Genomic DNA, 14,379 nt, shown 5'->3' with positions numbered 1-14,379 from the left:
TGGAGCTGGGCGATGGTGTGTACAGGGATGGGGCAGCCCCCACTTATAGACCTCCAACACCCAAAAAGATTTAGGAACCTGTGTTCCAGGTTGGCTGTGTGACTCTGCCCCCCCCCCCAATGGCCTCAGGGTCAATGTCTCTTGGGTTAATAGGGAGTTGCTCTGAATCAAACAGTTAAGTCCCATCTCACTGCCCTGAGATGAGAGGAGCTGTGGGGAGAGAGTGGAGTGGCAGGGAGGGGTTTGGGACCAGGAGGTTCCATGGAGGGGGCAGATCCCCACCCCACCCTGTCTCCATCCATCTCCCCCCTCTCCCCACTGCAGGTAGATCCAGTGACAGATATAGCCATGGCTTCGAGGGGACCCCACCCCGCGCTCCTGCTGCCCCTCGTCCTCCTGGCCGCCAGCCTGGCCCAGCTCAGAGAAGGCACCAGCTACTCGCAGTTCTTGAACCAACACATTGAATTCCCCAAAAGCAGTGCCTCCAGGGACCAGAACTAGTGCGAACTCATGATGCAGCGCCAGGGCCTGACCCGCCCTTTCGGTATAACCGGCGACACCTTCATCCAAGCCCCCACCAACCAAGTCCAGGGTGTTTGCAGCAGTGGAGGGAAACGAGTCCGCGACAACGTCTACAACAGTATCGCATGCTTCCACATCACCACATGCCAGCTGACATCCATTTCCCCACTAGGGCACTGTATCTACAAGACTAGAGTCTGGACCCGCAGGATCCATGTGACCTGTGCCCAGGGGCGGTCTGCACACTTAGACAGAGTCCTGTAGAGCCCAGGCACTGGCCACAGGCGGAGCAGGGGGTCCCCTGCTCCCCCACTTTGACTCCTGGGCAGTCCTCTGTTACTCGGGGCTCTCCTGCCTCATCCCTGCCCATCCTGGGCAATCCCTGCCACGAGTCTCCACAGGGACATTCAGTGTCTTCCCTTATCCTAAGCCAGGTGACCAGTTCCCATCCACACAGTTGTGGGGCCTGCGGGGCGGATTTCCCAAGCCAGGTGCCCAGTTCCCATCCACACAAGTGAAAATCTGGACACCCAGCCCCCCACAGCTAGCACTGAGGCCCTCAGCCTGAGCCCAGCGCCCGCCTCACTGGGTGCCCATTATACAGTACGGCCACCCCCTCCCACCCGGCATGCATTAGGTATCGGGCGCAGGTTGTGGGGAGAAGATTGTCCCAGGCAGGGCCCTGAAAGCTCTCCCGGAGTTTTGTTTCCTTCCTGCTTCTTGCAATAAAACACTTTACTGCCAATGCAGAACGAGTCGGTGTGTTTGGGGGGCTGGGAGCAGAGTCACTGTGCATCTGCGGATCTCAAACCCTCGGGCTATTTTGGGAATATGACTAAGGGTTTGGCTACACTTACATTTTATAGGGCTCTAACTTGCTGGCTCAGGGGTGTGAAAAATCACCCCCCTGAGTGCAGCAAGTCAGAGCGCTTTAAAGCGCTAGTGTAAACAAGCTCTGAGCGCAGGGAGCAGGGCTCCCAGCTCTAGGAGCTGATCCCCTCATGAAGGTGGATCACCAGGAGCTCTGGGAGAACCCTCTCTCCCAGCGCTCCTGCGTGACCACACTCACACTTCCAAGCGCTGCCGGAGGAGCGTTCCCGCGACAGCGCTTTGAAGTTTCCAGTGTAGCCGTGCCCTAAGTTGTTCAAAGGGACCAGGGAAGGGATTTGGGGGCGTGCCCCTTTGCTAACCAGTGACCATGATCAAAACCAGGTCAAGGGGCCCAGCTGGCTCCAGGGATTGGGGAATGCAGTCTGAGGCCTTGCCTTTTTATGGGGCACCCGCTCCAATCCAGATGCAGGTTGGGGCAACTCACTTACTCAGTGGGGCGGGGAATGCAATACAGGGCCGTTACCCAGAAGGGGGCACCAGTCCTTACAGGTTGCGGGCCCCAGCATGGGCCCAGATGGGCTGGTCAGTGACTGCAGAGGAATGGGGCACAGGAAATGTTTATTTCCGGAGCACCAGATACAGTGTGGGCCCAGCTCGGCAGGGTCTGCCTGGCTCCGGGTGAGTGTCAGGGAGGGGGATCCAGGAGCAAAGAGGACTCATCTGAGGTTTGCCAGTGAATGGCTTGTCTGCTTGCAGCCAAAGTCTCCATGGGGCTGGAAGGATCCCCAGGCCCCACGGCCACCTATGGTGCTCTGTCCCAGAGGGGTTTGCAGTGCAGAGGCAGAGCTGGCCTCTCCTACCCCTTCCTGCTTGATGACTCTGTATACTGCTTAAGTGTAAATTCAGCAAAACACATGTTCCTTTGTTCGAGACAGGCCTGTTTGCCGACCTCAGTTTGGAACATGTGGTAACAACACCATACAGTGGAATCTTATAACTTCACACACAACGTTGCCACACACATTTTATCCGGACAACAATGATCAGCAAATTATGAGTTTTTAAATGATCCCTCACCAGGCATCCTGTGTACAAAGATTATTACAATAGTGTGTGGGGTATGGACATGGGGTATATTCTGTCATGTCCCCCAAACGGGGAGGGGATGGCAAAAACTAGGGGGATCAAGGATGAATGATTAAGATCATCTGGGGTATGATCAGAGACATGGGTTGATCCCAAAATCTGTTTTAAAAGAATTGGTAGAATCAGTCAACCTTAAGAGAAGCTTTTTCCCCAGGGTTGTATCTCAGGAACCACAGCATCAAGTAACCCCAAATTTGGATTAATAATCCTACCCCACGTCCCCAAGAGATGAAACACATTTCAAGTCCATCTAAATAATGGAGCACATTTTAGAAAAGTCACCGATGTAACAGAAAAGAGTTCATAACAGCAGTTAGAACTGGTGCTGCATTAAAATCCAGTTCATTTTTGGAGCTATCCTGTTTGCTTCATCAGGGTTTTACAGATGCTTAAAATCTGCCTCAAACTGGTCCAAACTTGCCACTTCAAATTTCTTTGTAAATGTAAGGGGACTGCTGGCCCTTTACTAAAACTCAGTGGGGGTGTTTTGGCTGGCTAGCTCCCAGTACCAAAAGGAAGGAGAAGGGTCAATGGGAAATCAAGTCCCTGAGACTGGCAATCCCCAGGAACAATGGGAAGAGTTCAATGCTCCAGGTCAGCGCGATTGACAGGGCAGGCAGGCTAATCGGGGAGTCAGGAGGCCAGGGGCTTTCTGTCCTGCAAGTGAGCTGGAATTGCCTGGGTCAGACAGAGTGGGGCCGAGCTGAGGAGAGAGGCAGCCAGAGAGAACCAGAGAAGCAGCCCGGGGGAGCAGGTCCGTGCTGGGAGCAGAGTCACAGAAGCAGCCTAGGGGGAGCAGGTCCGTGGTGGGAGCAGAGTCACAGAAGCAGCCCAGGGGGAGCAGACCTGTGCTGGGAGCAGAGCTGCAGCAAGCAGAGCCAGGGGAGCCAGAGAAGCAGCCCAGGGAGCTGGAGGCAGAGCAGCAGCCATGCTGAGGCAGAGTGGAGCTGGAGCTCGATAGGGTGTCCGGTCCGGTCGGGGGTGCTGTGGGTCTAAGGCAGGCTAGTCCCTACCCGTCCTGGCACCATGCTGCACCCTGGAAGCGGCCAGCAGCAGGTCCTCGGGGAGGGGGCCACAGGGCTCCGTGCACCGCCCCCACCCTTTCCTGCACCCCAACCCGCTGCCCTAGCCCAGAGCCCCCTCCCCCAACCTGAACCTCTTATTTCTGGCCCCAACCCGGAGCCTGCACCCCAAGTTAGAGCCCTCACCCCCCCGCACCCCAACCCCCTGCCCCAGCCCAGTGAAAGTGAGTGAGGGTGGGGCAGATCAAGCCACTGAGGGAGGGGCAATGTAGTGAGCGGGGGGCAGGGGCTCAGGGAAGGGGTGGAGAAGGGGGCAGTGCCTCAGGGAAGGCCTAGGTCTACGGTGTTCGGTTTTGTGCGATTAGAAAGTTGGCAACCCTAGAGCTGGGGTGGAGCAGTCTGGAGTGGGGTGCGGTGAGCAGCTGGGGAGAGCGGGGGGGACCCTGGGCAGCAGGCCTAGCGCAGGGAGACGTGCCCAGCCAAGAGAGGCCTTGTAGGCCAGACCTGGAGGGGGATCGTAATCCCAACGGGGGTGGGGGTGAAGGGGGCTGACGCTGGGAAGAAGGGTCCTGCCACCTAGACACTGAGGGCATGTGGCCACCGCCAGAGCAAGTGTCCGACCCGCAGCATCCCTGCAGCACAGCCAGGGCCTGAGAAAAGGCCTGGGACTTGTGAGGAACAGACTGAACTCCCCTGACATCCCAGAAATGCTGGTTGTGACATCCCCATGCCACAGAGCAGGGTGACGGGTTTTCCTTTCATCTTTCCCATTTTTTCCTTACTTTTTTTAATTGGTTGCTGTTTAATAAATTGTATTTGCTTTGAACTGTATGTGATGGTCAGGGGAAGCATCCAGTGCAGAGACAGTACCCCGGAGTGGGGACACCCAAGCCACTGCCCTAAGTGACCATAACAAGGTTGGGGGTCGAGCCCCCCAGGACTCCTGGGCCCAGCCGTGTTGGGGTTACGAGGACTCTGCCACACAGGAGAGTGGAAGGGGAGCCCTGGAGGTCAGGCCAGCCTCTGGCTAAAGGAAGTAGGAGCGAGGACTCAGATCCTTTCGCTAGTCCATTTCACTGGAGTAGCATATAAGGCAGGAAAGTTCCCCACAATAGTGGGACCATTCCCCTGCTCACATAAACATTATTAATTCTTAAAGACAACCACGAAATTTGAACAGCCATGACTGTCTCTTCTCCATCATGGTCTTTGGAGAGGAGGCTGTCGTCTTTCCCAGGGCTTGTCTGCACTGGAATCACTGAAGCTGCGCCAGTGCATTGTTTTAAGTGTAGATTCCCCAAGGATGATAAATAGCCCACACTCCAATGGCTTCTTGATTAGACCGCAGGCCAGTAGGGTCACTGGATTCCATGGCACATAAAGCATCCCACCATTGCCATAGCCGTGATATCAGAAGCTTTGCACTTAGGTAAAGTATTTGCGAACACGCATCTCCAAAGAAGCTAGAGCCGTCTTCAGGCATATAAGTAGCAACCAAAGCTTGCACCACTGGGAGGAAACAGGAGTTAGACGGAAATCACCCATACTCTCTGCAAAACATTTTCCAAGCATCAGTGTCTTTCTTCAGATTGCAGGGATACAGCCTTTGAGAGCGCTCACAGAAGGTTTTACTTTCAATCAGAAATAAGTAAGGGTCTAAAACAGGGTTGGGCAAACTGGCCAGTGAGCTCCTGCAGGGAGCGGGGTTTTGGGGCCTGCACCGCTCCAGCTGGGGCGCAGGGGCGGGGGCTGTACCACACGGCTCCCAAAAGCCACGGCATGGCCCCACTCCAGCTCCTACGGGCTCCAATGGCCCCGCTCCAATGGCCCCCTCCAGCACTCCAATGGGAGCTGTGGGGGCAGCACCTGCAGACGGGGAAGCGTGCAGAACCGCCTGGCTGCGCCTCCACGCAGGAGCCGGAAAAGGGACGTGCCACTGTTTCCAGGAGCCACTTGAGGTAAGCGCCGCTTGGAGCCTGCACCCCTGAGCCTCTCCCCACACCCCAACGCCCTGCCCCAGCCCTGATCCCCCTCCCGCCCTCCAAACCCCTCGATCCCAGCCCTGCGCACCCTCCTGCACCCCAAATCCCCACCCCAGAGCCCGCACCCCCAGCCAGAGCCTGCACCCCTTCCCGCACCCCAACCACCTTCCCCAGCCCTGATCCCCATCCCACCCTCCAAACCCCCTCAGTCCCAGCCCAGAGCACCCTCCTACACCCAACACTCCTCAGCCTCAGCCCCACCCCAGAGCCTGCATCTCCCAGCTGGAGCCCTCACCACCCCTCACACACCCACCCCACCCCACTCCCCGAGCCCAGCCCAAAGCCCCCTCCTGCACTCGGAACTCCTCATTTCTGGCCCCACCCCGGCGCCCGCACCCCCAACCAGAGTCCTCAGCCCCTCCCGCACCCCAACCCCAATTTTGTTAGCATTAATGGCCCGCCGTACAGTTTCTGTTCCCAGCTGTTTGCCCACCCTTGGTCGAAAAGGAGGGTTATTGCTAGGAAGGGAGAAAGAAAAAAGTCCCACATTTACAGCTTCTTTTTATGGCTTCTGATAAGGATCCTTTCTGATGCTGAATAAAGAGACAGTCCTTTCAAGTCAGAACTCTCTTTAAATCACAAACATCCTCCTGGGTTTGTTCTCGAGATAATCTCCTCCCTCTACCAGACTGCTGTCCTGGTCTTTGACAAGGTCCAAGTGGTTTGTTTGCCTTTTGACCCAAGTGGCTTTAACATCTGCCATTCACAGTGTATTTACAACTTGCCACTAAAGACTTCAAGTAATTATTGCAGACAACAAACAATGCTTATCTACCTTTGCAAAACATAGCAGAAAAGAAGATAGTCTAAACCGCTACAAGAAGATACAAATTATGTCTTAGAGCCTGTGTAAACACACTTGAGTGTCATAAAGATGGTTTTATGACCAGAGACATGCTGTCTTCCTCACGCGTGGCTTATCCCTGGGTGACAGTGTGGTGTGGTAGAGAGCTGTCACTTCAAGTGCAAGGGGTTCCCTGATCCTGCTGACAGGCTAGGGGGCTCTGGAGGGGAGCATTTGATCTGGGTCTTCAGCACCATCAGCCTGAAGAGAGCCTGCCTGGAGTAAGGTGGGGTGAATTGTTCCTTGGGGAGCAGCCTGTTGTTTCTCTCTGTGTGTTTTTGGATTCTTGTGCGTTGCGGTTCTGGATTCTAAGAAATATAGTTGCTACCTTCCAGCAAGAGTATTGTATGATTTTATCTAATTTCTCTGTGTGTGTGTCCTGAATGTAACAGACAGAAAGAAAAATCCTCTATTGAATTTCTTTATTTACCCTGAGCAATTAAAATCTAGGCATGCCAGTTGTTACATTCTCCAAATATCCTGGATAAAAATAATTGTGAGTGTCTCTTTAGTTCAGTGAAGGCACAGCACCGACATCACCGAGTGCCAGCTGACATCCTCATTCCAAGGGCGCTGTAGATACAGAACCACAGTCCTCAGAAGTGGGATCCGTGTGACCTGTCTCTAGTCACTGCCCTGAACTCCTGTAGAGCCCAGGCGCTGGCCACGGGCCTCCTGCTCCCCCTTTCACTCCAAGGCAGCCTTCTGTTGCTGGGGGCTCTTCTGCCCCATCCCTGCCCCTCCTGTGCAACACCCGCCATGAGTCTCCACAGGGACGTTCAGCAGCTCCCCTTATCCCACAGGCTGGCAGCTTGGGGCCGGCAGGGGGATTTCCCATGCTCAGTACCCAGTTCCCATCCACACGAGTGAAAATCCAGGCACCCAGCCCCTGCAGCTGGCACTGAGATCCTCAGCCTCAGCCCAGCGCCCACCTTGCTGGGTCCCCATTATACAGTACAGCCACCCCCCTCCCATCCCGCATCTATTAAGTATTGGGGGCAAGTTGTGGGGAGAAGATTGTCCCAGGCGGGGCTCTGGAAGCTGCCCCTGAGTTTTGTTTCCTTGCTGCTTCTTGCAATAAAAGGCTTTCCTGCCAATGCAGAACGAGTCGGTGTGTTTGGGGGGCTGGGGCAGAGTCACTGTGCATCTGGAGATCTCAAACCCTCGGGCTATTTTGGGAACATGGCTAAGTTATTTAAAGGGATGAGTGAAGGAGCAGACATAGAATCATAGAATATCAGGGTTGGAAGGGACCTCAGGAGGTCATCTAGTCCAACCCCCTGCTCAAAGCCGGACCAATCCCCAACTAAATCATCCCAGCCAGGGCTTTGTCAAGCCTTACCTTAAAAACTTCTAAGGAAGGAGATTCCACCACCTCCCTAGGAAATGCATTCCAGTGTTTCACCACCCTCCTAGTGAAAAAGTTTTTCCTAATATCCAACCTAAACCTCCCCCACTGCAACTTGAGACCATTACTCCTCGTTTTGTCATCTGCTACCACTGAGAACAATCTAGGGGAACCCCCTTTCCGGCAGTTGATAGCAGCTATCGAATCCCCCCTCATTCTTCTCTTCCGCAGACTAAACAATCCCAGTTCCCTCATCTCTAGTCATAAGTCATGTGTTCCAGTCCCCTAATAATTTTTGTTGCCTCCGCTGGATGTTTTCCAGTTTTTCCACATCCTTCTTGTAGTGTGGGGCCCAAAACTGGACACAGTACTCCAGATGAGGCCTCCCCAATGTTGAATAGAGGGGAATGATCACGTCCCTCGATCTGCTGGCAATGCCCCTACTTATATATCCCTGTCACGGAGTCCCTGGGCGATGCTCTGGAACTGCTCCCCATGAAGCCAGTCAGGACTCTGGGGAAGTCTCCTTTCTGTGAGCAGCCTGTCTGCAGGACACACAGCTCACACAGCTTCCACCTTCCTGGGTCTGACCTCGGAGCATTCAGCATCCTCTGCCCCTCCGTGCACTTCCCCCAGCGAGTCCACCCAGGCAGGGTCTTGGGGAAGCCAGAGGGTCCTGCACCCCAACTCCGCAGTCAGACTTGACTCTCAGCCAGCCAGTAAAACAGAGGTTTATTAGACGACAGGAACATGGTCTAACACAGAGCTTGTAGGTGCAGAGAACAGGACCCATCAGCTGGGTCCATTTTGGGGGGCAGTGAGCCAGACAATCATGTCTGCACTTCACTCCTCGTCCCCAGCCAACCCCAAACTGAAACTCCCTCCAGCCCCCGCCCTCCTCTGGGCTTTGTCCCTTTCCCGCGCCAGAAGGTCACCTGAGTCCTTTGTTCTCGAACCTTTTAGCTCTTACATTGCAGGGGGGGAAGGGCCCAGGCCATCAGTTGCCAGGAAACAGGGTGTTGGCCATTCTCCTTGTCCAGACCCCTGCACACACCTGCCCTCTAGAGCTCTGCAATGATCATACACCCTTATCCCACCACCTAGATACTTAAGAACTGCCTAGGGAAAATCAAGGCAACCCCACAATATTCAGAGGAAACATTAAGAACAGTCCCGCTTCGTCACAATCCCAAAATGCCATTTGCCTTCTTGGCAACAAGGGCACACTGTTGACTCATATCCAGCTTCTCGTCCACTGTAACCCCTAGGTCCTTTTCTGCAGAACTGCTGCCTAGCCATTCAGTCCCTAGTCTGTAGCGGTGCATGGAATTATTCCATCATAAGTACAGGACTCTGCACTTGTGTTTGTTGAACCTCATCAGATTTCTTTTGCCCCAATCCTCTAATTTGTCTAGGGCCGTCTGTATCCTATCCCTACCCTCCAGCGTATCTACCTCTCCTCCCAGTTTAGTGTCATCTGCAAACTTGCGGAGGATGCAATCCATGCCATCCTCCAGATGATTAATGAAGATATTGAACAAAACCGGCCTGAGGACCGACCCTTGGGGTACTCCACTTAATACCGGCTGCCAACTAGACATGGAGCCATTGATCACTACCCGTTGAGCCTGACAATCTAGCCAGCTTTCTCTCCACCTTATAGTCCATTCATCCAGCCCATACTTCTTTAACTTGCTGGCAAGAATACTGTGGGAGACCGTGTCAAAAGCTTTGCTAAAGTCAAGGAACAACACGTCCACTGCTTTCCCCTCATCCACAGAGCCAGTTATCTCATCATAGAGGGCTATTAGATTAGTCAGGCATGACTTGCCCTTGGTGAATCCATGATGACTGTTCCTGATCACTTTCCTCTCCTCTAAGTGCTTCAGAATTGATTCCTTGAGGACCTGCTCCATAATTTTTCAGGGGCCGAGGTAAGGCTGACTGGCCTGTAGTTCCCAGGATCCTCCTTCTTCCCTTTTTTAAAGATGGGCGCTACATTCAACTTTTTTCTAGTTGTCTGGGACTTCCCCCGATCACCATTAGTCTTCAAAGATAATGACCAATGGCTCTGCAATCATATCCGCCAACTCCTTTAGCACTCTCGGATGCAGCGCATCCGGCCCCATGGACTTGTGCTCGTCCAGCTTTTCTAAATAGTCCCGAACCACTTCTTTCTTCACAGAGGGCTCGTCACCTCCTCCCCATGCTGTGCTGCCCAGTGTAGTAGTCTGGGAGCTGACCTTGTTCGTGAAGACAGAGGCAAAAAAAGCATTGAGTACATTAGCTTTTTCCACATCCTCTGTCACTAGGTTGCCTCCCTCATTCAGGAAGGAGCCCACACTTTCCTTGACTTTCTTCTTGTTGCTAACATACCTGAAGAAACCTTCTTGTTACTCTTAACATCTCTTGCTAGCTGCACCTCCAGGTGTGATTTGGCCTTCCTAATTTCACTCCTTTAAAATACAGCCAGCTCTTCTGGACTCCTTTCCCCCTCATGTTATTCTCCCAGGGGATCCTGCCCTTCAGTTCCCTGAGGTTGTCAAAGTCTGCTTTTCTGAAGTCCAGGGTCCGTATTCTGCTGCTCTCCTTTCTTCCCTGTGTCAGTATCCTGAAGTCGACCATCTCATGGTCACTGCCTCCCAGGTTCCCATCCACTTTTGCTTCCCCTACTAATTCTTCCCGGTTTGTGAGCAGCAGGTCAAGAAGAGCTCTGCCCCTAGTTGGTTCCTCCAGCACTTGCACCAGGAAATTGTCCCCTACACTTTCCAGAAACTTCCTGGATTGTCTGGGTGCCGCTGTATTGCTCTCCCAGCAGATGTCAGGGTGATTGAAGTCTCTCATGAGAACCAGGGCTTGCGATCTAGTAACTTCTGTTAGTTGCCGGAAAAAAGCCTCGTCCATCTCATCCCCCTGGTCCGGTGGTCTGTAGCAGACTCCCACCATGACTTCACCCTTGTTGCTCACGCTTCTAAACTTAATCCAGAGACACTCAGGTTTTTCTGCAGTTTCATACCGGAGCTGTGAGCCTTCACACTGCTCTCTTACATACAAAGCAACTCCCCCACCTTTTCTCTGCCTCTCCTTCCTGAACAGTTTATATCCATCCATGACAGTACTCCAGTCATGAGAGTTATCCCACCAAGTCTCTGTTATTCCAATCACATCATAATTCCTTGACTGTGCCAGGACTTCCAGTTCTCCCTGCTTGTTTCCCAGGCTTCTTGCATTTGTGTATAGGCACTTGAGATAACTTGCTGTTTGTCCTGCTTTCTTAGTATGAGGCAGGAGCCCTCCCCTTTCACTTTCTCCTGCTCGTGCTTCCTCCCGGTATCCCACTTCCCCACTTACCTCAGGGCTTTGGTCTCCTTCCCCCGGTGAACCTAGTTTAAAGCCCTCCTCACTAGGTTAGCCAGCCTGCTTCTGAAGATGCTCTTCTCTCTCTTTGTTAGGTGGAGCCTGTCTCTGCCTAGCACTCCTCCTTCTTGGAACACCATCTCATGGTCATCTTAGAACTTAGTAAGTAATCTAGCTAGATATGCATTAGATTCTGCTTGTTTAAATGTCTGAGAAAATAAGCTGTGCTGAATGGAATGGATATTCCTGTTTTTGTGTCTTTTTGTAACTTAAGGTTTTGCCCAGAGGGATTCTCTATGTTTTGAATCTGATTAGCTTGTAAGGTATTTACCATCCTGATTTTACAGAGGTGTTTCTTTTACTTTTTCTTCAATTAAAATTCTTCTTTTAAGAATCTGATTTTTTTTAATTGTTCTTAAGATCCAAGGGTTTGGGTCTGTGTTCACCTTTGTAAATTGGTGAGGATTTTTATCAAGCCTTCCCCATGATGACTCAGTCCCCCCGAGGAGAGAGTCCCTGACCACCACCACCCGCCTCCTCCTCTTCAGAGCGGTGGTCGTGGAACCCCCATCCCTAGGACAGTGCATCTCATGCTTTCCAATCAGCAGAGTCTCCTTCTGTTCCCTTCCCTCAGATGTATCATCTAGTCCACTCTCCACATTAGTACCTGTGGAGAGAACATGAAAACAGTTGCTTACCTGTATCTGCGCTGCTGGTACATGGACATTCCCCTTTCTTCTTCTGGAGGTCACATGCTGCCAAATTTCTTCACCAACATCCTGTCCCCGCAGCGCAGCCTGCTCTGAATCTTCAGAACATTGTGCCCGTAGAAGCATATCCTGACGTCCGTCCAGGAAATCTTCAGTTTCTCTTATGCAACGCAGGGTCGATACTTGTTTCTCCAGACCTTGAAGCTTCTCTTCCAATATGGAGACCAGCTTGCACTTTGTACAGACAAAGTCGCTTCTGTCCTGTGGAAGAAAGACAAACATGGCACATCCAGTGCAGGTCACAACAGCTGAACCGTCCCCATCCATATTACCTTCCTTCTTCGAGCTTCCTCAGGAGTTGTAGTAACTACTCAGAGAAGCTGGCAAGATGTAAGCCTCAGCAGAGAGGTTAGGATGACAGACTGCAGTGTTCAACAGAAGCTGGAATTAGCCAGATTTGAGGCTAAGGAAAGACAGAAGGAACACGAAAGACGGGTAGAACTCAGACGGATGGAGATGGATGCACAAGCGGCCAAAGAAAAAGAAATGGAAGCTGCCCACAGGAGAGAAATGGAGGCAAGGGAAAAAGAACTGGAGGCAAGGGGCAAAGAACTGGAGGCAAGGGGCAAAGAACTGGAGGAGAAGGAAAAAGAGAGGAAGCATGCACTGGAGATGGAGAAGGCAAAGGCTCAGGAGAATATACCAACAAACCCTAGCAATCCTTCTCCAGGTACCACTTCCCATCCCAGAAAGTTCCCCACCAACAAGGCAGGCAATGATACCGAGGCCGTCTTAGAAAACTTCGAAAGGGCCTACCTTGGGTACAGCATCTCTACAGACCAATACATGATAGAGCTGAGGCTGCAGCTCAGTGGACCCTTAGCTGAGGTGGCGGCTGAAATGCCTAAGGAACACATGAACAAGTATGAACTGTTTAAATCCAAGGCGAGAATCAGAATGGGGCTAACACCCGAGCATTCCCGTCGGCTGTTCAGAGCCGTAAGGTGGAAACCAGACGTGTCATTTACCCGACATGCCTACCATATTGTGAAACATTGGGATGCCTGGATATTAGGAGCAAGTCCAGAAGATTTGCCCTTCCTAATGCAAATGGAGCAGTTCTTAGAGGGTGTTCCTGAGGAAATAGAAAGATACATCCTAGATGGGAAGCCCAAAACTGTAATCGAGGCAGGGGAGATTGGAGCCAAATGGGTGGAGGTGGCAGAAAAGAAAAAAACTGGTCGCAGTTGGAGCGGATACCAGAAGGGACAACCTCAGACCACACCCTACTATGAGGGGCAGCCCAAGACCCCAACTACCACCCAAGGAACCCTCCAGACACCTTACCGTCCCACCACCCCATTTTCCAGCAACCCACCTCGCCCCAGTGACCCGTCACCTGGACGATGTTTTAAATGTAACGAGCCAGGGCATGTAAAGGCCAACTGCCCCAAGAACCCCAACAGATTACAGTTCATTGCACCGGAATCACACCAGTGTTCCTCAGGCCCAGATACCTCCCAGATACCCTTGGAGCAGAGGGAAACTGTGAGTGTGGGCGGGAAGAAGGTCACCGCCTGGAGGGACACCGGAGCACAAGTGTCGGCTATCCATGCTTCCTTAGTGGACCCCAATTTAATCAACCGAGAGATCCAAGTGACGATTCAACCCTTCAAGTCCAACTCTTTCAATTTGCCTACAGCCAAGTTGCCTGTCCAGTATGATGGCTGGTCAGGAACGTGGACTTTTGCAGTCTATGATGATTATCCCATCCCCATGCTGTTGGGGGAAGACTTGGCCAATCATGTAAAGCTAGCCAAGAGGGTGGGAATGCTCACCTGCAGCCAGGCTAAACAAGCCGTGACGCCTAGCTCTGTTCCGGAAACTTCTACCAGGACCCAGTCAGAGGTGATGGACCCGGACCCCAGGCCAACATCTGCAACAGCAATAGTGGATCCAGTACCAGAGACCCAGACAGAACCAGTCACAGAAACGGAATGGGCGGTACAACCAGCACCAGACCCATTGCCAGCACTGAATCCAGGACTTGCAACCCCAATACCAGAGGGCCCCCCCGAACCTGAACCAGCAGCAGCCAATAACCCTACACAAGAGCCTCAGCCAGAGCCTGAGCCCCAACATAGTGCCCCAGCGCAGAGCGGTTCACACTCAACAGAAACAGCCCCATCCCCTACATCGCTTCCAGAGGGACCAAGCCTAGGTCCACAATCCAATGAGGAACTGATGTCTCCAGCATCAAGGGAACAGTTCCAGACTGAACAGGAAGCAAATGAAAGCCTCCAGAGAGCTTGGATGGTGGCATGGAGCAACCCACTGCCTCTCAGCTCTTCTAATCGATCCAGGTTTGTTGTAGAAAGAGAACTTTTATACAAGGAAACTCTTTCTGGTGGACACCAGGAAGACTGGCATCCTCAGAGACAGTTGGTAGTTCCAACCAAGTACCGGGTCAAGCTCTTGAGCTTAGCCCACGATCAATCCTGAAGCACTTGCATGAGAGGAAAGTGATCAGGAACAGCCAGCATGGATTCACCAAGGG

The sequence above is a fragment of the Lepidochelys kempii genome, chromosome 13 (assembly GCF_965140265.1).
Source record: "Lepidochelys kempii isolate rLepKem1 chromosome 13, rLepKem1.hap2, whole genome shotgun sequence".
Lineage (NCBI taxonomy): Eukaryota > Metazoa > Chordata > Testudines > Cheloniidae > Lepidochelys > Lepidochelys kempii.
Note: the sequence above shows the minus strand (reverse complement) of the source record.